General features: G+C 43.8%; 1 protein-coding gene across 2 annotated transcripts in view; it reads right to left on the bottom strand.

The window, feature by feature from the left end:
• Positions 1-22,688, bottom strand: part of ABLIM3 (actin binding LIM protein family member 3) — a 134,077-nt gene that overhangs the window by 81,741 nt on the left and 29,648 nt on the right. The window lies entirely within an intron of this gene.

The following is a 22,688-nucleotide window of genomic DNA, read 5'->3' as shown; positions in this document are numbered from 1 at the left end:
TCAAAGAAATGGGTGAGTGACCCTGTCTCCAATCGGCCTTTGAGTTGAGAAAGTATGTTCCTTCTCTAGGTCTCAGTTTTCACATCTGTAAAATGAGTGTGGTCAGTGGTAACATGGACTTTCTACAAAAGAGGCACTAAGGGAGGCCCTCTGGTTAAGGGAGGCTGACTAGGGAACTCACCTTAAGTTACCCTTGAATAGCAATTCCCGTAAGACTGAGAAAATGACACGTGTGTATAGTTAAGAAAAAGGGGCTGGCGGAGATTATAAAGCGGCTGAAGTGACGGGGGGTGGGAGTGTGGTGGTCAGCGTTTGATGATGCTCAAGAGCTCTGGTAGCCTACTGAGTCTATTATTCTCTTGCTATTTAAGACTCTCTTACAGCTACTTTTATAGGTCTCCTTTCTTTATGATGTGCTTTGCTTGGTCATTTGGATGTGCTTTGCTTGGTCATTTGGCATTTAATAATAATAGTCACCTGCTGAGAACACAAAGTCTCAGAGTTGGGAGGATACTAGCAGCTGTCTGGTCCACCCTCATTATGAGGTTGGGATAACTTTGCCAGTGAGGAACCAAATCTTCTCTCTTGTAGGCAACCCAGAGTGGCACTGGAAAGAGAATTATTCAGTCCCTCAATTCTCACTCAAATTTGAAGTAAAAGCCCCCAAACTTCTGCTTGTACCCTGTTAGAAGGCTCATTTTTGTCCTGGCTATAAAGTCAACCACCCGATTGAAGGGAAACTGGTATCTACCACTTGTATACATAGACTTATTGCCTAAAGTCTGAATAAGTGTGTAAGTTAACCTGGAGCCCTGGTGGCAAAAGTGGTTAAGAGCTTGGCTGCTAACCAAAAAGTCAGTAGTTCAAACTCACCAGCTGCTCCTTGGAAGCCCTATGGGCCAGTTCTACTCTGTCCTATAGGGTCGCTATGAGTCAAAATTGACTTGACAGCAATGGGTTTGGGGTCTTTTTTTTTGGCTTGGACTCATAGAAACCTTGCAGAACTTGTATCACCTAGCTCAGGGGTTCTTGACCTACTGTGGCAGTTCTTATGTCTGTTCATGGAAATTTGGATCTTTTCTTCCAGGTGCAAGAAGGATTGCACAGAGTGACTTGGTTGGCTAATGAAATGTGAATTGTAATTGTGTATGCCACCTCCAACTGGAAGCCTTACAAGCCAATATGTGATCTGCCATATTGTCTTTTCCCTAACCCAGTAACTAGTGATGCCCCAGCTGGTGTGTAGTATTCATCAGCTTGGATCCCTGAGTGAGGAGTTATGGAGCAGAGCTTCCAGCTAACCCATGATGAAGCTGTACCACGAACCAGATAAAAAGTTTGTTGTCATAAGCCTCTAAGACTTTTCATTACTGTAGCATAACCTATACTACCTTGACTGGTACATGTGGGGTTTGATAATTCTAAACCACAAATTTTGGTATGTATATGCCATTATCCTATAGTTTTCTTCAGATTCTCAAAAAGGTCCATGATCTCCATAACTACCTCATTCACAGCCCCCCTCTTTTTAAAGATGAGGAACATGAAAGCAGACCTTCTGACTATCTCCCATTTACAGGTATCCTGAATCACAAGTGCGACGTAGGGTGTCTTAGTCATCCAGTGCTGCTATAACAGAAATACCACAAGTGGATGGCTTTAACAAAGAGAAATATATTCTCTGACTGTCTAGTAGGCTACAAGTCCAAATTCAGGTCGTCAGCTCCAGGGGAAGGCTTTCTCTCTCAATCTTTCCTCGGTTTGGGAGCATCTCAGCGCAGGAACCTCAGGTCCAAAGGACGCGCTCTGCTCCCCGCAGTGCTTTCTTGGTGGTATGAGGTCCCCATGACTCTCTGCTTGCTTCTCTCTTCTATATCTCAAAAGAGATTGGCTTAAGACACTATCTAATCTTGTAGACCTCATCAGTATAACTGCCACTAACCCATCTCATTTCATCATAGTGATAGGATTTACAACACATAGGAAAATCACATAAAATGGTGGATAATCACACAATACTGGGACTCTTGGCCCAGCTAAGTTGACAGATATTTTGGGGGGACACAGTTCAATCCATGACATAGGGCAAGAGTTGGATGCTTAACTCTGAAACACCTGCTCCTAATAACTTTGCTGTCTGGGGTGGGAAAATGATATCCTGCCCACTGCTTTTCTCTCATGGAGTCAATGCCCATTATTCAACTCTTTTTTTTCCTGCCTTAAATTTAGGACAAAAATTAAATGTTTGCTAGTTAACTAAATCATTAGCTGGTTAAGTGGGTTAATACATGTAAAGCATTTCAAAAAGTTCATTAAGTGTTCCATAATGTTCACTGGTATCATGACCATAGCATCATTCCCACAGCTCGGAGCAATCCTTCCCCATCCCACAGAATGTTCATAAATATTCTCTTTAGTCTTGTCTCCTTCCCTTTCTGATTCCTGCTCAATGTTCCTTGGAAAATCTTTCACTCTTACCTCCCCCTCCAACTTGTTAGAAATCTGTGGACCCTGTTTACGTGAACAGTGTGGTGATCTACCATTGTCAAGGAAAACAAAAGCTGTGAGCCTGAAAATAAAACAAGAATGAATAGTATAATCATCACCATTAATGGTGAGAGCTCTTGAAAGTATCCCAAAGTCCCTTCAGGACCACTGTATGATTTTTCATCTACGTCTTCTAATTAAACCTGCCTTTTTGCTCAAGAACCAAGTTCCAAGACCAATTGGATTTTTTTCCTAATTTGATTTTTCTGGGAAAATGGATTTGTGAGCATGGTCCTCGGTCAAAACTTAGTCTTTGAGACACTTAAATAAAGAGGCTTAAAATCAGAGTGAGGGGGTGGATTGAGAAAAGAGACTTCCTGGGGCAGAAGTCCTGATGGGTCCCCAGGCTACCTCCTCTCAGGACAAGGATACTGCTCAGGTGCTGCTGAGTATGGCTGGAGTTCCAGAAATACTTGATGTTTGTAAATAGTCCCATACAAAGAAATGCATGCATTGTTGGTGGGAGTTCTTCCAGGTTGCTGATGTAAACCATGATTATAAAAGGGCAGTGGTATAGCAAGATGTGAGCCTTCTGACATGGCAAGACCTTTCTTTATCCAGATACTGTCATCAGGGACTCTGGGGGCTCAAGAGAAGCTAAGCTGAAGTATGCTACATCTGACCCGACTCTGGGAACCACTTCATTTCCGGTAAGATTTTGTATCATTGATCCACCTAGGGTCACCTGATCTTCGACAAGGCCCCAAGCCCATCAAATGGGGAAAAGACAGCCTTTTTGGCAAAACTGGATGTCCATCTGCAAAAAAATGAGACAGGACCCATACCTCACACCATCTAAAAAACTGATTTGAAATGGATTGACGACCTAAATATAAAGCCAAAAACTATGAAGTTAATAGAAGAAAAAATAGAATCAATGCTAGAGGCCCTAATACATGGCATTAACACGATACAAACCACAACCAACAACACACAAACTCCAGAAAACAAGCTATATAACTGGGATCTTCTAAAAATTAAACACTTAAGCTTATCAAAACATTTCACCAAAAGAGTAAAAAGAGAACCTACAGACTGGGAAAAAATTTTTGGCTATTACAAATCAAAGGTCTAATCTCTAAAATCTGCAAGAAATCCAACACCTCTACAACAAACACACAAATAATCCGATTAAAAAAGGGCAAAGGAAATGAACAGAAACTTCACCAAAGAAGGCATTCAAGCATACACGTGATCACTAGCCATTAGAGAAATGCAAATCAAAACCACACTGAGATACCATCTCACCACAGCATTACTGGCATGAATCAATACAACAGGAAATAACAAATGTCGGAGAGGATGCAGGGAGTTTGGAACTCTTATGCACTGCTGGTAGGAATGCAGAATGGTACAACCATTTTGGGAAATGATATGGTGCTTCTTTAGAAAGCTAGAAATAGAAATGCCATTTGATCCAGCAATCCTACTCCTAGGAATACATCCTAGAGAAATAAGAGTCATCACACAAATAGATATATGTACGCCCATGTTCACTGCAGCATTGTTCAGAATAGCAAAAAGATGGAAACAGCCTAGATGCCCATCAACAGATGAATGGATAAACAAACTGTGGTACATACACACAGTGGAGTATTATGCAACGCTAAAGAGCAATGATGAACATGTGAAGCATCTCATAACATGGATAATCTGGAGGACATTATGCTGAGTGAATACGTCAATCACAAAAGGACAAATATTGTATGAGACTGTTACTGTACTGAAAAGGTTTACACACAAAAAGAAACAATCTTTGATGGTTAGGAGGGAGGGGAGGGGTAGGGATGGAAAAATACTAAATAGACAATAGAATAATAAAACTAAATAGACAAGGAAGAATGAAGAAAACTAAAGATACAAGGGAAAGATTAATTCAAAGGACTAACAGACCACATCTACTACAGCCTCTGCCAGACTGAATTCAGTACAACTAGATAGTGCCTGGCTAGCACCACTGACTGCCCTGACAGGGACCACAATAGAGGGTCCTGGACAGGGCTGGAGAAAAATGTAGAAAAAAATTCTAAATCAAAAAGAAAGACCAGACTTGCTGACCTGACAGGGACTGGAGAAACTCTGAGAGTATGGCCCCCAGACACCCTTTCAGCTCAGTAATGAAGTCACTCCTGAGGTTTACCCTTCAGCCAAAATTGGACATGCCCATAAAACAAAATGAGACTAAAGGGACACACCAGCCCAGGGGCAAGGACTAGAAGGCAGGAGGGGGCAGGAAAGCCAGTAATAGGGAATCCAGGGTCGAGAAGGGAGAGTGTTGATGTGTCGTGAGGTTGTTAACCAATGTCATAAAACAATATGTGTACTAATTGTTTAATGAGAAACTAGTTCTGTAAACCTTCACCTAAAGTACAATTAAAAAAAAAAAAAGATTTTGTAACACTGGCTAATTGAATCAGAAACTTAATCTAACTTTATTATTGTGTGCATGTGTATAGGTATGTACAAGAATCCCTGGTGGCACAGTGGTTAAGATCTTGGCTGCTAACCGAAAGGTCGGTGGTTGGAACTCACCAGCCACTCTGAGGGAGTAAGATGTGGTAGTCTGCTTTCATAAAGATTACAGCCTTTGGCTAAGTCATAGAAGCTTCACAGACATATCCAAACTCCCTGAGAGTATGAGTTACTGGACTGAGGGCTGGGGACCATGGTCTCAGGGGACATCTAGCTCAATTGGCATAGCATAGTTTATAAAGAAAATGTTCTACATCCAACTGTGGTGAGTAATGTCTGCGGTCTTAAAAGCCTGTGAGCTGCCATCTAAGATACATCTCCTGGTCCCATCCTGGCTAAGCACAAGAGAATGAAGAAAACCAAATACACAAACAAAAGATTAGTCCAAAGGACTAATGGACCACAACTAGTATAATCTCTACCAGGCTGAGTCCAGAACAACTAGAGTGTGCCTGGCTACCACCACCACTTGCTCTGACAAGGATCACAATAGAGGGTGCTGGACAAAGGAAGAGAAAAAAATAGAACAAAATTTAAATTCACAAAAAAGACCATACTTGCCAGTCTGACAGAAAAAAAAACTGGAGAAATTCCAAGGGTAAGCCCCCTAGACAACCTTTTGACTCAAAACTGAAGTCACTCTTGAGGTTCACTCTTCTACCAAAGATGAGATACATCCGTTGGTGCAGCGGGCAAAGTGATTGACTGCTAACTTAAGGTTGGTGGTTCAAAACCACCAGCAGCTCCATGGAAGAAATATGTGGCAGTCTGCTTCCATAAAGATTTATAGCCTTGGAAACCCTATGGGGTCACTATGGGTCAGAATTGACTTGACAGCAGTGGGTTTGGTTTTATAGGGCAAGCAATAACACACATGAGGAACGTCCTTTGTAGTTTGATCATGTATAGGAGACTAAATGGACAGCACATTGTAGTGTTGGCAACCAATGTCACAAAATAATTTGTGTATTAATTGTTTAATGAGAAAAACGAATTTGCTCTGTAAACTTTCACCTAAAGTGTGTGCCTATGCGCGTGCGCACACACAGACACACAGACACAAAGTTTACAGCCTCGGAAGCCCTCTGGGGCAGTTCTACTCTGTTCTATCGGGTTGCTATGAGTCAGAATTGACTCCGCTGCAACAGGTTTGGTTTCGTTTGGTAGGTGTGTACGACAACTCAAAAATTAAAGATGGTGCCATCGAGTTGATTCTGACTCATAATGACCGTATAGGACAGTGTAGAACTGCCCCATAGGGTTTCCAAGGCTGTAAATCTTTATGGAAGCCGACTGCCACATCCTTCTCCTGCAGAGTGGCTGGTGGGTTCAAACTGCTGACCTTTCAGTTAGCAGCCAAACGCTTAACCACTGCTCCACCAGGGCTCCTTAGGTGTGTATGGAGAGGTGTCATTTCTTCCCACACATCCATAACCCACCAGAAACACGAAAATTTGATTGTTAATTTTCTGCTGGTTATTATTTCCACTAATTTTTTTTTATCTCAAAAAGTACTGGGGTTCAGTCACATGATTTATAACGTGTGTCTTATGGGCAAATGCCTTTTGAAGTCCAAATTGACTTACACATGAATTTTTGAACCACCTCATATGTTAGGAGCTGTCTGTCTTTGAGAGCAACACATAGAACAGTCGTAAGGCTCAAAGAACATTAGCTCTGCTCCCTCATGAAATAATCCATGAAGTTACAACGTCTGGGCATATGGTTCATGTAATGTATTTCTGAAACATAGGCAGGGAACCCCTGACTTCTATTTAATGTTATTTGACCAATAAAAGGTCTCCAGGGCAGACATTCCCAGTTGCTAGCCCTGATAGAGTGCGTCCGATAGGACTTTCTGAGACGATGGAAATGTTCTGTAACGACTACCTGTAGTAGCCCAGTAGAACAGTCACTAGCCATATGTGGCTATTGGACACTTGAAACATGGCTAGTGCAACTGAAGCACTGAATTTTTAATTTTATTCAGACAAATTTAAAATTAAATAGCCGCTTATGGCTAGTAGCTACCATATTGGACAGTATAGCCTTATAGTTTTAAAAATGGAACATTAGGCACTGAGGCTAAGGAAAAAGAAATTAAACCTGGGTGAATCCTAGTCACATAGAAATCACATGTACAAATTAATACCAGCACAGATTTAAATTATCCCTTTTATTCCTGAAGGCTTTTAAAGTTTTATTTAAAAAAAATGCAATAGGAACCAATTACACACATATTCACCTATCCTGAATTTTATCTGAAAACAAAAGATTCTGAACAGTCTATTAAATACTGATTTTAAAAATATCACAATGTTTCAGGCACTGCAAAACTGAACAATTCTAATCTTTTCCAGAATAAAAGCAAAAAAATCTGTTGGCAACGGCTGTCATCATAATTTTTGGAGATAAAAAACCAGCAATGCCTCTGAGATGAAAAATTAAGGGACTGAAACGTTATGCCCTCTTTTATACACACACTAAATCTTTAGGGTTCTATGGAGAAAATACATCTTAACTCCATAACTAGATTTGCAACTAAAGCTCTCCTCAAATGTGACAAAGATAATTTAAAATTGTTGGAGCAAAACAACATATTGGATTGGGAGAGGCAACTGACTTTCTGATAAGCTAAAAGCAGTGTGTGAGCTGAATCTTGTTATGTTGTTGGCCCCTGGCTCATGGGAACTCCAAGCACAACAAGATCAGATGGTTGTGATCCACAGGGTTTTCAAATGGCTGGTTTTTTGGAAGAGGATCACCAGGCCTTTCTTCCTACTGTCTGGAAGCTCTGCAGAAACCTGTTCGGCATCCCAGTACCATGCAAGCCTCCTCCACTGACAGATGGGTGGCAACTGTGCTTGAGGTGCATCGGCTAGGAATCAAACCTAGGTCTCCTGCATGGAAGGCGAGAATTCTACCACTGAGCCACCACTGACCACTTGAATGTAGCAGGAAACTAGTTCATCATCAAATCCTTCCCTCTGTCTGTTGTTCTTCCTCTCTGTGGTTCTCTCTGATGGACAGCGTTGGGGTAACCTGGGTTCCAATTCCCTCTCTGCCATTACCGAGTTTTATAATCTTGGGCAAGTCATCCATCTAACTCCTCTGGCCTCAATTCCCTCCACTGGACAGAATGGTTTATAAAATTCTCTCCAATTAAAAAATGATTCTGCCTTGCATGTTCTTCCCCTCAACACTCCCTTCTCTCCATTAACTGGTCCCACTTTTAAACAAGCCTGTGTTTTATGTTATCAGATTCATTAGTGTCTTCTGAAGCAGGTGATGGCACGGTTCCTCTCATAAACAACACGGCCTAAGTTACATTCCTTTTACTGAGGGCGTGCCTATGCAGTTTTTTTTTTTTTCCTTCCCTGAGGGTCACTTGACCTTGTAGATAAATATGTTCCCACATTTGAAGATAGTTGCCTTTAAAACAGTCTTTAAAAGGCACGAGCACCTATGCTATGCTGGGGTATAATTAAGAGAGTGACAGACTAACTTGGAGACAGCATAACAACTGTGAATAATTGGCTGGAAGTGTAATCAAAACAGTGCAGCTTCTGGTTGAAAGGTGAAACATCAAGTAGAGAATCAACTGGTTCAGCAATGAACTCGCAACAGCCCAGGGACCAGGAAAATGGAGCGGGCGACCCAGAGCAGCAGCCGCCACACATCGGCTTCCCCGTGCGGCTTCATTAGAGCACAAAGTACTCCGAGTGTGTTCACAGGCACTCCCTAAATACTGCAGATGAGACCCAAGTGTGGCTCCAGGCACTTCACAGGTAGACAACTGTCTGCCTGAAAAAATGAAGGTGGGTCTGCGTATGGGAGTATCTGATAGCTCACAAAGGGTGGCGCAGATGGTTAAGCTCTTGACTACTAACCAAAAGGCTGGTGGTTTGAACCTACCCAGAGGCACCTCAGAAGAAAGGCCTGGAGATCTGCTTCCGAAAGGTCACAGTAGATCTAAAACTGAAAGGACACAGTTCTCTCTGCAACATATAGGGTTGCCATGAGTGGGAGTTGCTTCTACCGCAAGTGTACGAATCGTAGTCTCCAAAAGGCCCTGGGGCTTGATTTCAGAGTGGAAACAGCTCTTGGCACTGATCCCATTTCCTACAGTAAGATCCCAGAGTCCTGGGATGCCTGCATTGAAGGAGTGAGAGGCACATGGCACAGAGGTTGAGTATGGACTCTGGAGTCAGGTGGCCTCGGCTACGCTCCCAGTCCTGCCACTCAGTGGCTGTATGACTTGGAGCAAGTTACTTAACCTTTCAGGCCTCAGTTTCCAAACCCCAGAGTGGGAATAACTCAGGTCATTTGTGAGTATTAAGTAAGTTATAAAATACATTGGTTGGCACATAACTTGGACTCAATAAATATGAGCAACAATTAATATTAAAGGACCTCAAAAGCCAAGTATCCTTACCTCCAACCAAATACAGCAATTCTTTCTAAATTATGCCTATCAGCTCACCCCTGAGCTTTGTTCCAAAATTTCTCAAATCCATTTTTGGCCAAGCTCAGCTTAAGCAAAGGTTTTCCGGTTATTCCTCTCTGCTGACTGTCATGGAAAAAAAAAAACAAAAAACCTTGGATTCAGACCATTTGCCACCTTAAGCAACCTCTTCTTTCTTCCCCTGTCTCTGGAGCTCTCTTTGTTTATGGGTTTCTGTGGGCTGCAGTGGTGGGTGGCTGAGATGCTTTTGATATATCCTGCAGAGGAATGTGTGAATTGGCTGTTTCCTGTTGTGGGAATGAGAGGCTATGATCTATGTTATCCTGGGGTGGTGTATTTTGGGCACATCTGCTGTTTCCAGGGGGACGTGTTAGCGTGTTGATGGTGTGTGATTATTTTGTTTTCTGAAAACTCTGATACAGAGATGGTAAGAACAGCTCTTGGCAACACTCTCATGCCTGTGCCATCTCATTGGACAATTACATCTATGTCAAATGGGCAAGTACCTGGAATCAGACCTTCAGAGCAGAAGGGCTGGAAGGTTATTCACACCCACTAGATTGTAACTGAGGGACTACGCCTGTCTTGTTTAATATGCAGTCTTAGTGCAGACGTGATACATACATGCACGCGCGCGCGCGCGCACACACACACACACCCCCAAACCAGTTGTCATTGAGTCCATTCTAACTCATGGCAACCCCATGTGTTGCAGAGTAGAACTGTGCTCCAGGGCCTGGAACTCTTTTACACAAGGAGTGGATAAATAAATTTAGGATTTTTCATTTTAAAAAAAGATGATTCACTGAGCACAAAATAATTACCTTCAAATATTTGAAGTATCAAAACCTTCAGAAGGCTTGAGGTGTGGAGGGGGGTGGAGATTTATGACCACACACCTCCAGCTTCCTCTCTTCTCCCCAGGAGAAACCAGTATGGAAGGACCTCTTTGGGTTTCTCTCTTCAACCCCCACTCCTCACCAATAGAGGAGATGAGGAAAAAGAGGCCCAGATAGATATAGCTCCTGGCCTGGTGGGCTCTTCTTTTTGAAGTTGGTGGGAAGTTCTCCCTGGCCCCACACAATGGGGTAGATCCACTCACTGGAATGACTGTTTGACCCTGCAACAATGTCAGTCCAGTTCAAAGGCCCAATTTTATCCATAATCATGTTGGCCTTGCAGCGATATCTGACCTCTATGTATATTTCCAGTTGGTTCCAAAAAAAACAAAAAAACTATGCTCCATAGAGTTTTCAAAGCTGTGACTTCCGGAAGCAGATTGCCAGGCCTTTCTTCTGAAGCACGTGTGGGTGGGTTTGAACTCCCAACTTTTTTGTTAGTAGTTGAATGCTTAATCCTTTGTGCCAGGGACTCCAGGCATGTAATAAGTGCTCAATAAGTGCTTGCTGAATGAATGAAAGAACGAATGAATTTGGTCCTAGGGTTTCATTTAACAGATGATATAACAGAGGCCCTGAAAGGAGAAAAGGTTCTTTCTACCTGACACAGCAAGTTATAATTGCATTTTGTACAATGGTATTAGTTCTAGGAGAATGGATGAAACAGAGGGCAAACCTAGAGGGTGGGCCAGGCTGGTACAGAGGTCAGGGTCATGGAAAGTAGGGAGGGGATTCAGAAACACTTGTTGTTGTTATTAGCTGCTGTTGAGTTGGTTCTGACTTACAGTTACCCTCTGTACAACAGAAGGAAACACCGCCCAGTCCTACAACATCCTTAAAATTGTTGCTATGTTTGAACCCACGGTTGCAGTCATTGTGTCAGTCCATCTCACTGAGGGTCTTCCTCTTCTTTGCTGACCCTCTACTTCACCAAGAATGATATCCTTCTTCAGAGACTGGTCCCTCCTGATAACATGTCCAAAGTACGTGAGACAAAGTCTCACTGTCATTGTTTCTAAGGAGCATTCTGGCTGTACTTCCAAGACAGATTCGTTCGTTCTTCTGGCAGCCCATGGTATATTCAATATTCTTTGCCAATACCATAATTCAAAGGCATCAATTCTTCTCCGGTCTTCCTTATTTGTTGTCCAGCTTTCTCATGCACGTAAGGTGATGGAAAATACCATGGCTTGGGTCAGGTGCATCTTAGTCCTCAAAGTGACATCTTTGCTTTTCAACACTTTAAAGGGGTCTTTTGCAGCAGATTTGCCCAATGTAATATGTCATTTGGTTTCTTGACTGCTGTTTCCATGGGTTTTGATTGGGGATCCAAGCAATTTACACATGGCATCTCACTGAGTTTTCATAATTCAAGAGGGGACACTATTATTATCCCTATTTTACAGATGAGGAAAGTGAGGCCTAGAAAGCTGAGGTCACTTGTCCAAAGTCACAGAGTTAATAAAAGGCAAAGGCAGGATCTGACTCCAGGGCCTGTACTCTCACCACTAGGCAATACTTCCTGCCACAAAAAAGTGCTAACAGTGGTTACCTCTGGGGAGGGAGTGGGATGGGGAGAGGCTAAAGCATCTACTTATTCCTTCCAACAGTAATCATCCATTATCCAGCCGATTAAATCTCTCTCTACGTAGTGCCTGGGGGAAGGAGTGCAAGTGGTTTGCGATTGGATGCTAACCTAAAATTGGTGGTTCAAACCCACGCTGCAGCTCCTTGGAAGAAAGTCCCGGCGACCTGCTTCCGTGAAGGTTGTTGTGTGCTGTTGTAAAGATTACAGCTAAGAAAACCCTATGGAGCTGTTCTACTCAGTAACGCATGGGGTCGCCATGAGTTGGAGGTCTATTCGATAACAGCTAACAACATCCACCCACCCACCCACCTATCCATCCACTCATGCACCTATTTTTCAAAGATTTAAAAATAACGATTGGAGGGCAGACCAAGAGCCCGGGAACTGCAATTCAGCATCTCTGGCAGATGATGAAGAAGCTCTGACTCCTGCTCTCAGGCCAGCGGATGTCAGCCTTGCACAGCTTCCCTGGCAGGAGCAGGCAGTCTCACAGGTGTGCCTACTAGGTCCCTGAGAGAGCAGGCTCTTCAGGTGCTGGCAGCTGTACAGGGCAGAGTTATGAGGCCTCTGGGAACCCCGGGGTCTCTCCACAGATGGTCCCGGCCTGGCCATAGTTTCCCGTGTCAGCAGGTCAGTAACAGAGCCTGTCACCCCAAGAGGATACTGTAAAGCCTTTTCTGCAACAGAAGCTCCTGCCCAGCCTCTCTCTGCCAGGCTCATCAGCATGTCCCATGGCCCCGGCGTGTAGCTGGCAACGTGGCGGCCTTCTTCCAAAGCCTGTTGTCTGTGCACGTGTCAGAACGGCGTGCTCTTACCTGACAGCAGCTGCGCACACAGCCGCTGCAGAAAGGATTTGGGTGAGACCTGCAGAGATCTCAGACCCCAGACTGCAGTCCGCAAACTCAAGACTTTTCTGCATTTTTTATAATTGAGTTTATTCTTGTTGTTGCTGCTGAGAATACACGCAGCAGGACACATACCAATTCGACAATTTCTACATGTACACTTCAGTGACATGGATTACATTCTTCGAGTATAACTTTATTTTGTATAACTCAACTTAGTTTCTATTTCAAGATAAGCAAAAAGTACAAGGTGTCCTGGTAGCACGATGGTTAAATGCTTGGCTGGTAACTGATCTGCCCTGGAGATGACAGCCTAGAAAACGCTATGGGGAAGCTCTACTCTGTCACATAGGGTTGCTCTGAATTGAAATCAACTCAAGGGCACCTAACAACAACAAGTTTCAGCCAGTTTCCCTCCCTCCCCCCAAACCTTCTCCCTTCACCCCTGGGCTCCAGCCCTGTGCCTTTCACTGTGATGCTGTCCGGAGTCTCAAGCCAGAAGGCCAGGCACAGGGTCTCTTTCTACAGGACTCAAATATATCTGTGTCCTCATTTCTCCTCCTGAGATTCTCCTCCCCACCCCGGGCGGGGGGATCATTTTTCGTTAGTCGCTATGAATCAGAATCGCCTCGAGGACGCACTGGGTGCTGGGTGGAGCAAGGGGAAAGGAGCCCTTTCTGCCCTTGCTAATTTACATTTCCCCAGAATATTTAACTTTGTAAGGAATGCTTCCTGTACTTCTAAGGGCACGGGCTTTTGAAATTCAAAAGCCAGGAAGAGACCCCTTTTGTCTCTGCTTTCCGCTGTCCCATCCCAGCCCCGGGGCTTTGCTGACTGAGTGGAGGGAAGGCGCAAGAGGGGTGGATGAAAGAAATGCTGGGAAAACACAAATTAATATTTCAAAAATATCATCTTGCTACACTTGGTCATGGGATTTTGAGAATAGGATCTAAAGAGCAGTGTAAGAATGGGCTAGAAATAGACAAGAAGATTTGAAGAAAAAGGGCAAAAAAATCCCTAGGGTGTCCGCCAGCCTCGGTGCCTCCCCCTCCCCGCTTTGGAGTAGACTTCTGTCGATCATCACCGACTCTTGTCACTGCTGAGGAGCCTGTAAAAATAGCTAAAACCAGGTAACAGTCATTGAGCAATTACTGTGTGCCGGCACTGTGCTAAGTGCCTCATCTGCATCACCTCACTTAATTCTCACAGCAGCCCCATGAGACTGATCCATTACAACCCTCATCTTGGATATGGGGAATTTGAGCACGGAGAGGTTAATTAATTTACCTGAAATCACACCCAAATTGCTAGAAAAGGACATCATGGTTGGTAAAGTAAAAAAGATCAGCGAAAACAAGGGAAACCTTCAATGAGATGGATTGACACAAGAGCCTCAACAACAGACTCAAACATACCAATGATCACGACGATGGTGCAGAGCTGGGCAACATTTTGTTCTGTTATACGTAAGGTCACCAATGAGTCAGAGCCAGCCTGACAGTAACTAACAACCACGGCACAAAGTGGCACTGCATTGAAGTGTTAGAGGGAGGATTCCGACAGACATCAGTAGGTCTAGGGGAGGCTCAATTTTCTCATCTCTCCTTCCTCTCCTATGGGGGCATTCTCAGCAGGGCAGGAATTACCTGGCCTTTGAGGCTTGCCCAAGCATTCCCAACAAATAAAATGGGATTGCTTTGCCCTGGCGACCTCACATCACTCTTACCAGCATCTCAGCAACTTATCTGACAAATACTATTCGGGTTTTGTCTGGGACCCTGGAAACCATGCTGGAATTAGAGGAACTTCAGGAAGTCAGCAATTGTCTTTGTGTTACGAGTGACTCAGTCCCTTGGCCTCTCGGCCAGAGGTTTTAATACTTATACAATGTTTGCTTCCTGAGATTCTGGCAGGCCATCAAGCTCTGACATATTGCAGGGAAATCCAAGGAACATGGGCTGTCAGCTGGGTTCCCTTGACTCACAGATGTGCAGTATCAGTGTGGATGGGGTATAGAAAACATCTAGTCTAGAGGTTTCCAAAAAAAAATTTTTTTTAAGCTAGGAGCTGTTTCTTGAAATGAGATAATGAAACGGCCTCTGCATTATATTTGTTCTGTGACAAACCGCTCAGGGAATGCAAACATTCACCAACCTGGTGGTCCTTCAGGGAAATTCCCTCGATCAGGGGTTGCTAGCACTGGATATGGCACCCAGACATATTTGATTTGGGCTGCCTGGTGTCTGTGTTTAAATACCTCCTGATCACCATGTTTCCCACCTCTTCCTTTCGCCCTGCCCCTGGCCGGCTTCTCTCCTGCCCCGCTACGTGCTGAGAGGCATTTGGGTTGTGATCCGTCTTAGAGCCCAGGCAGATGGAGGTAGAGCTGCTATGACTGAAGTGGGGATAGAAGTCTGGAGTGCCACCTACTTGTAGAGCCCCCCCTCCCAAGGTGGACACGAGGGTGCCTGGGGTCTCATCCACATTCCTGCTAAAGGCTGCCCTGAGGTGCAGAGAGGGTAAGGAGGAACTCCTTACGGCCCCCACCATGCCGGATACACCGGGACAAGCAGGAAACATCAGGAAAATGCCATATTTGCATACGGGGACACTTTGCCTGAGTGCTGGCCAAAAGGAGCATAGGCCACGCAAGTCAGGGAATTCCTGAAGTAATTTGAAGTACCTCAATTCTAACAGAAGTCAGGGAATCCTGAAGTAATTTGAAGTACCTCAATTCTCACAGAAGTCAGGGAATTTCTGAAGTAATTTGAAGTACCTCAGTTCTCACAGGGCAGAGGTCTCTGGAGAACCTCTCTTTAGCGTCTAAAGTGCTGGTCCCATTGCCCAAAGTTCTGCAGGACTCCTTTCAATGGCCTCTGTGGTCATTCGCTTATTAGAAGCTCATTGGGAATTATTTCACCACCATGAGAAAGCTGCTACGCAGAAATCCAAACTGCCAGTGAGTCCCTCCCTTCCTCAGGGCTGTGAGGACGGCTTTACCGTCACTCCACTACATTCCTCCTTCCTTTATCCTCTGTCCTATTTTGATTTCTATCTGGTTCTTCCTTGCAACAGAAAGCTTGTTCCTTCTAGCCCTTGCTCTGCGTTAAATTTTTGGGAGGCCTCAGGCTGGTCACTCCCCTGCCCCACCTCTCTTTTCCCATCTGTAAAGTAAAAGGGTGCATTCTGGGATCCCTCAGTTTCCCTTCAGATCTATTATTCTATGTACATGAAACTCCAGTTGCAGAATAAAATGCCTCTGGGGGGCAGGCAGGTTATGTAAATGGCGAAATTGACCCAAGGGTACCAAACTGGAGAAACTTGCCCACCTAAAAGGACAAACAGTTCCTGGGACCCACGGGATTATTGTCATCTAAAAGTATTTCCAAAAAGCCCTGGTGGCACAGTGGCTAAGTGCTTGAAAGGTCAGCAGTTTGAACCCACTAGCCATTCTATACTGGAGCTGTTCTATGGGAGAAAGATATGGTAGTCTGCTTTTGTAAGGATGTATAGTCCTGGAAACCCCGTGGGGCAGTTCTACTCTGTTCTATCAGGTCACTACAAGTCGGAATCGACTTGATAGCAGGCAACAGGTTTGGGTTTGGTTTTTTTGTTAAAAGCACTTCCAGGGCCAACTGAGGCCTACCCGTGGGCTGGATCCTACCTGTGGACCACCAGTTTGGAATCTCTGCATCTAGACAGATAACTACAAAGTCATTTTAAATTACTATCAAAGAGGAGTCACATGCTCACCATATGCCTGTAGGAATTGGAAGAATAGACAGCTCCTCTACTGAAATGAGGTCTTACAGAGCCCCAGGGTGGACAAGGGAGAGCCACAGAAGCCTGTCACACTCAAGGTCTTGGTGACATTACTCAGGGGCAGGCAGTGGCTTCAAACTTTTTGATCATGACTCATTTGGAAGAAATTAATTTTGCATACTTGACTCAGTGCATAAATAAGTGAAATAAGTTTCACTAAACAAAACTTATTTTTAGCACCCATGATATGCACTAATATTTTTGCTATTCCATTCCATTTCATTACTTTATACCATTTTATTAAAAATGCTGTGTATACTGAGGATGTAATCCCATTTGGGAATACGGTTTTCTTTGTTATATCAGTGCTGGGTGTATCTTAAACTAATCACTTCTGAGTTATAAGGAGCAGCATAGACACCAAGACAAGCAAGCACAAATGGGGGAAGGGAGATGGCACGTGAAGACAGCCAAGGGACGGAGGACTGCCCCTGCCCCTGAAAGAGACAAGGATCTTCTCCCAGAGTTGATAGAGAGAGAGAGAGAGGGACTTCTCCTAGAGCTGGTGCTCCTGAACTGTGAGAAAAGACATTTCTGCTCTTTAAAGCCAAAAAACAAACAAACAAAAACACCAACACTGAGTGCAAACCACTCAGTTGATTTCAAAGTCCACTAGTGGGTTACATCACACAGTTTAAAAGACACTAGCGTATGTATAAGATCAGAAATCAAAAGATGATAAAGATTATCTAGATTTGCGTTGTTTAATATGGTAGTCACTAGCCACACGTGGCTTTTTACATTAAAATTAATTAAAGTTAAATAAATTAAACTTCAGTTTCGTCACACTAGCCACATTTCAGCTACTCATGGCCACATATAACTAGTGGCTACCATCCTAGACAGCACAGGAATAGAACATTTCCACCACTGTGGAAGGCTATATCGGTCTATACCAAGCCTCACAGTTCTGCCAATGAAGAAACTGAGGCCCCAGTCCCTTTTAAGAGATGTATTTGAGATTGTAGATGCATGGGCTGGGGACAAATTGATGATGCTTCAAAGCTATCTGCCAGTGGTCTCAAGGGAATTCAGGATGAGGACTGGGCCTTTGAATTTATCCTCACTACTGGAATCACAACTCAAAGTCTACATCCTGCATTCCCCATGGCAAGGTAGTGAATCGGAACCTTAACCTTCACAGAAAAATGAGCAAATTTTTATAGCTCTACTGGGCATTCGTGGACCAGTTTCTGTGAGCTGGAGAGATAATGGGCTATGGAATCAGTCAGATGCGGTTCACATCCAGGCTCTGCCTTTCACAGGCTGTATGGGTGTGAGCAAAGCGCTTTGTATCCCTGAGCCTCAGTTTCTACATCTGTAAAATGGGGGATAATAGTATTTACCTTTCAGGGTTTTTGTAAGGATCAAAAGTAATGTACGTAAAACACCTAGGACATTGACCGGTATATTGTAGGTGCTAACTAAACAAGAGCTGGCTTTAACAACAAAAACAACGAAGGAAGATAAACAATGTGGAGATATGCAGGTAAAATAAACACATTTCCTACCTCAAAGAAAATTCCAGGATGGGGTAGAAGCAATTGTTTTTTTTTTATCATATCTCTAATACTAGACCCAGTGCCTGGTCCTAGTAGGCACTTGATTCATAATTGTTAAATGAATGAATGAATAAAATATATCCCCAAATAGTTACAATCTAAGGTAGAACTTGGTGAAGGAATCAGAGAGGTCCAGAGATGCCGTGACAAGATTTTCATGAATTATTTATGGTTGGGAAGGAAAGTTGAGAGAAAGAGAAAAATTGGAGAGAGGGAAGTTTATGTATCTTAGTAGGTCATTGGTATATGATATGTGAGCCTAAGAAGTCAAGACATGGTAAGTGACCAAGAAAAAGAGAAGAACAAGAACAAACGATAATAGGAGAAAAGGTAAAGAACACACTTTGCTTTGAGATAAACAGGTTTAAAAACAAAGATCCTCCCCCCAAAATCAAGGAGCACAAATAGTTTTTTTTACCTTTAGGAAACAAAGCACCATTCAAAGTTTCAACATGAATTGATATATTCTGGGGGTACAGGAGAAAATATTTACTCTTCGTGAGCATCAGCAAGTAGTTCTCAATTTCTGTTTAGCCCTTGCATAATGCCCTGCAAACAGCTTTTTTATCCGTAACTGTAGTGGACATCTGTTGTTTTGCCTGTTCAGCATCTGTTCGCTGCTTCTTCTGGCAAGAGAACCTCTTTTTCCTGTGGGGAACCCATTCTGTGGGGTTTGGGTGGGGCCTATCCTTTCCCAGAACAGGGGCCAATCAGAGACACCAAGCCCCTCTCCATGTGATGGGCAGACACACAATCTAGTCCTTTCTGGGGCTTTTTTACAGGAGCTTTTAGAGAAGCCACCTGGGTTGCTAAGCCAGAAGGAGGGAATCTGGCACCCCTGGTACCATCTTGCCCCCTACGCTGAGAGAGCCTGTTAGAGATGGAGACAGAGTGAACACATCCCTGAATGCAGCATTTGAGTCTGTGGGTCCAGATGGGCCTGAAACCACTGTACTTTTTAACTTCCCATTACATGAGTTAATACAGTGCATTCCTTTTTTTAAAAAACATGAGTTAGTTTCAGTTGAGGTTTTAACACTTGCAACCAACTAACTCATGTCTCTAAAGAATTAGTTTTCTGTCTAAATCCAAATCTACCTTTAATTTAAATTAAACAAATATTTCAGGACCACTTCTTGTTGGACCCAATTAAGGATACAATGAACAAGGCAGACATGGTCCCTGCCCTCATGCGGCTCGTACTTCACTGGGGAAAGTGGTGGGAAAAGTGCTAGGAGAGAGGAAGAAGAGTATTGTGACAGACATAGTTTTTGCCTTCCCAGCAGCCATTCCTCCCTTCTTCTGGTAACAAGACCTCTCTCTCCTGTGGGAACCCATTTTTATTTACCCTCTCCTGAGCAGTTGTGTCTTTCAGGAAAGATTGTGACCCTTCCCAGATCCGAGGAGGCCCTGAGTGGCACAAATGGTTAAGCGTGTGGTTCAACCCCCCCCCCAGAAGTACCTCAGAATAAAGGCCTGGTGATCTGCTTCTGAAAGGGCACAGCCATGAAAACACAGTTCTACTGTGCAAGACATGGGGTCTCTGGGAGTTGGAATTGACTCAATGGTAACTGGTTGTTGTTGTTTTTATAGTGGAGAGAATCTCGATGGGTAAAAACTGATCCTAGTAATATCCATTCTGATTCAGGCAAGGACATGTGATCCACTCACGGCCAACAAGATATGTGGGGAGGTCTGTTGGGGGAGGTGTCCTGGGGAGGGTTTCTTCCATCTTCTGTGCCTGTGGAGGTTGTTGTGTGCATGTGTCTTAGTTTCTGAGTGCTGCTGTAACAGAAATACCATAAGTGAGTGGTTTTAAAGAACAGAAACTTATTTTCTCACAGTTTAGGAGGCTAGAAGTCTAAATTCAGGGCATAGCTCTAGGGCAAGGTTCTTCTTTGTTTATTTCAGCTTCTAAAAGATAGCAATCCTTGGAGTTCCTGAGTTTGCTGATTCATCTGCCTCTATTGTTTGTCATCAGACACTCTGTCTTCCCCTGTTAGTGCTTGCTTGTCTCTGCATCTATGCTGTTCCTTATAACTCAGAAGTGATTAGGTTTAGGATATACTCTACACTGATAGGGGCTCATTAACATAACAAAGAAAATTCTATTCCCAAATGAGATTACATCCACGGGTACAGGGGTTAGGACTCCAACACGCATTTTGGGAGGGTTCAATTACTTCACAGTAATATGTGACGCCGGCACTGCAGCTGCTGTGCCCATGATGACCTCTGAGGGGAGGCAGTCTAAGAGAGAAAGAGTCTGGGTGCTTGATGAAGATACCGAGCCTCTGAATTCACCTACCACGGAACTGTCCCTCTCTGGACTTCCTGTTATGTACAATGAACAAATCACGGGTTGTTTAAGCCACTGTTAGTTGGGGTCTATCACTTGTTGCTGCCAGCAACGAGGATGCTATTACGGGAGTGCCTAAGCAGTCAGGAAAGGCTTCCTGGAGTAACTGAAGATGAACAAAGTCAAGCTAGTGAGAGTGAGATGAAGTGGTCAGACAGCGAACGGTAGAAGTGAAACTGGAACAAATTCCTTCGAGGTGTTTTTTGTTGCCTGAGTGTTTCTCAAAGCGCTCAGCTGACCTCCTGCTTCAGAATCACCTGAAGTGGGGTGGGGGTAGGGGGGTTTGGACTGTCAAAAGGCAGATTCCTGGGCCCCACCCCAGACCACCCAAATCAGACTTTACATTTTAAAAACGTTTCCCTGGAGATTCTTTTGTTCACTAAGGGTTGAGAACCCTCGAGTTAGGGACTAGAAGAAGAACTACACAATCTTGGCACTGAGATGAGAATTTTAGAAATATTAATATCCTATATTAATGAGTATCAAAGTGCCATCATCAGGTAACGTGCCAAAATCCTTCTGAGTACTACAAAGTATATTTTCTCCAATGTGTTTGCCAACCTTCACAAATGTTTAAAAAAGCCAATTGGCATTGATATAACATCCTAATAAAGCTAGATTAAACACACATTAATTCATTCAGCCCTGGCAGATGGCTTTTCTTTCCTAAAGTTGTCATTTCTTTTAGGAAGAGCTGTTTTTGGTCTGTTATTAGAGCTATCTTCCATCAGGCATTGGTGAACAACACAAGCAGCTATATTTGTGTTGGCACAGAGATGAATGAAGGTGTTTTCCCTCACTCTATAGTTTCTGTATAAGAGCTTGACTGCTAACCAAAAGGTCGGCAGTTTGAATCCACCAGCCACTCCTTGGAAACCCTATGGGGCAGTTCTATTCTGTCCTATAGGGTTGCTATGAGTCAAAGTCAACTCAACGGCAATGGGTTTTTTTTAATAGTGTACTCAAGGAGTCCCTGAGTGGCACGAATGGTTAAGTGTGTGCCTAACTTGTTGCTGTCAATTCCGACTCATAGCGACCCTATAGGACAGAGAAGAACTGCCCCATAGGGTTTCCAAGGCTGTAATCTTTATGGAAGCAGACTGCCACATCTTTCTTCCTTGGAGTGACTGGTGGCTTCAAACCGCAGACCTTCCAGTTAGCAGCCGAGAGCTTAACTACTGCTCCACCAGGGTTCCTTAAGTGTGTGGCTACTAACCAAAAAGTTGGTGGTTCAAACCCACCCAGAGGTGCCTTGGAAGAAAGGCCTGGTCATCTGCTTCTGAAAGGCCACAGCCATGAAAACCCTATGAAGCACAGTTCTACTCTGGAACACATGGTGGGGTTGGAGATGGGATCTCCATGAGTTGGAATAGACTCAATGGCAACTAGATTTTTTTTTTTTTTTTATAGTATATTCTGATTTTATCATCTACCTTGAGGTCTCAGAGTCAGCTCGTGATGGTGTCACTTCTCCAAACCAAAGTCATTCCTTCAACATGCTGAAGCCACAATTCACCCTTGACCCTCTCATCCCCACTCCCATAGTCTGTTTATCACCCAGTCATACAGATGGAATCTCTTACGCAGCTCTCCAACTTAGCCTCTTCTTTCCATCTCCCGTCCAAGCCACAGCATCTTTCACCCGGCCTACCACATAGACTTTCCACCACCCCTCTTCTCTAGATCACTGGTTCTCATCCCCTCCACTTCTGCCCACAGAAGTCATTTGGCAATATCTGGAGACATTTCTGGTTGTCACAACTGGGATGTGTGTATGAGTGTGATTATGGCATCTAGTAGGTAGAGGCCAGGGATGTTGCTAAACACCCTAAAATGTACAGGAAAGCACCCCCCCATCCCAAATAAAGAATTACCTGGTCCAAGATGGTAATAGGGATGAGCCTGGGAAACCCTGCTCCAGATGGATCCCATATACCCCATAGACATCAGTTCAAAGGTCCTTCACTGACTTCCCTGAACAGTACAAACTCTACAGTTATTGGTTTCATAGTCCTGGTACTCTCCCTTTATTGCATTTTTCAGTATTCGTGATTATTTGCTTAATCTCCATTTTGATTTGTAATATGGTAAATGTTGACAGATATAGCTCCAAGCTGAATGAAGACTGG

The sequence above is a fragment of the Loxodonta africana genome, chromosome 2, assembly GCF_030014295.1.
Source record: "Loxodonta africana isolate mLoxAfr1 chromosome 2, mLoxAfr1.hap2, whole genome shotgun sequence".
Classification (NCBI taxonomy): domain Eukaryota; kingdom Metazoa; phylum Chordata; class Mammalia; order Proboscidea; family Elephantidae; genus Loxodonta; species Loxodonta africana.
The sequence above is the reverse complement of the archived record's forward strand: the minus strand, read 5'-3'. Positions and strand labels throughout refer to the sequence as shown.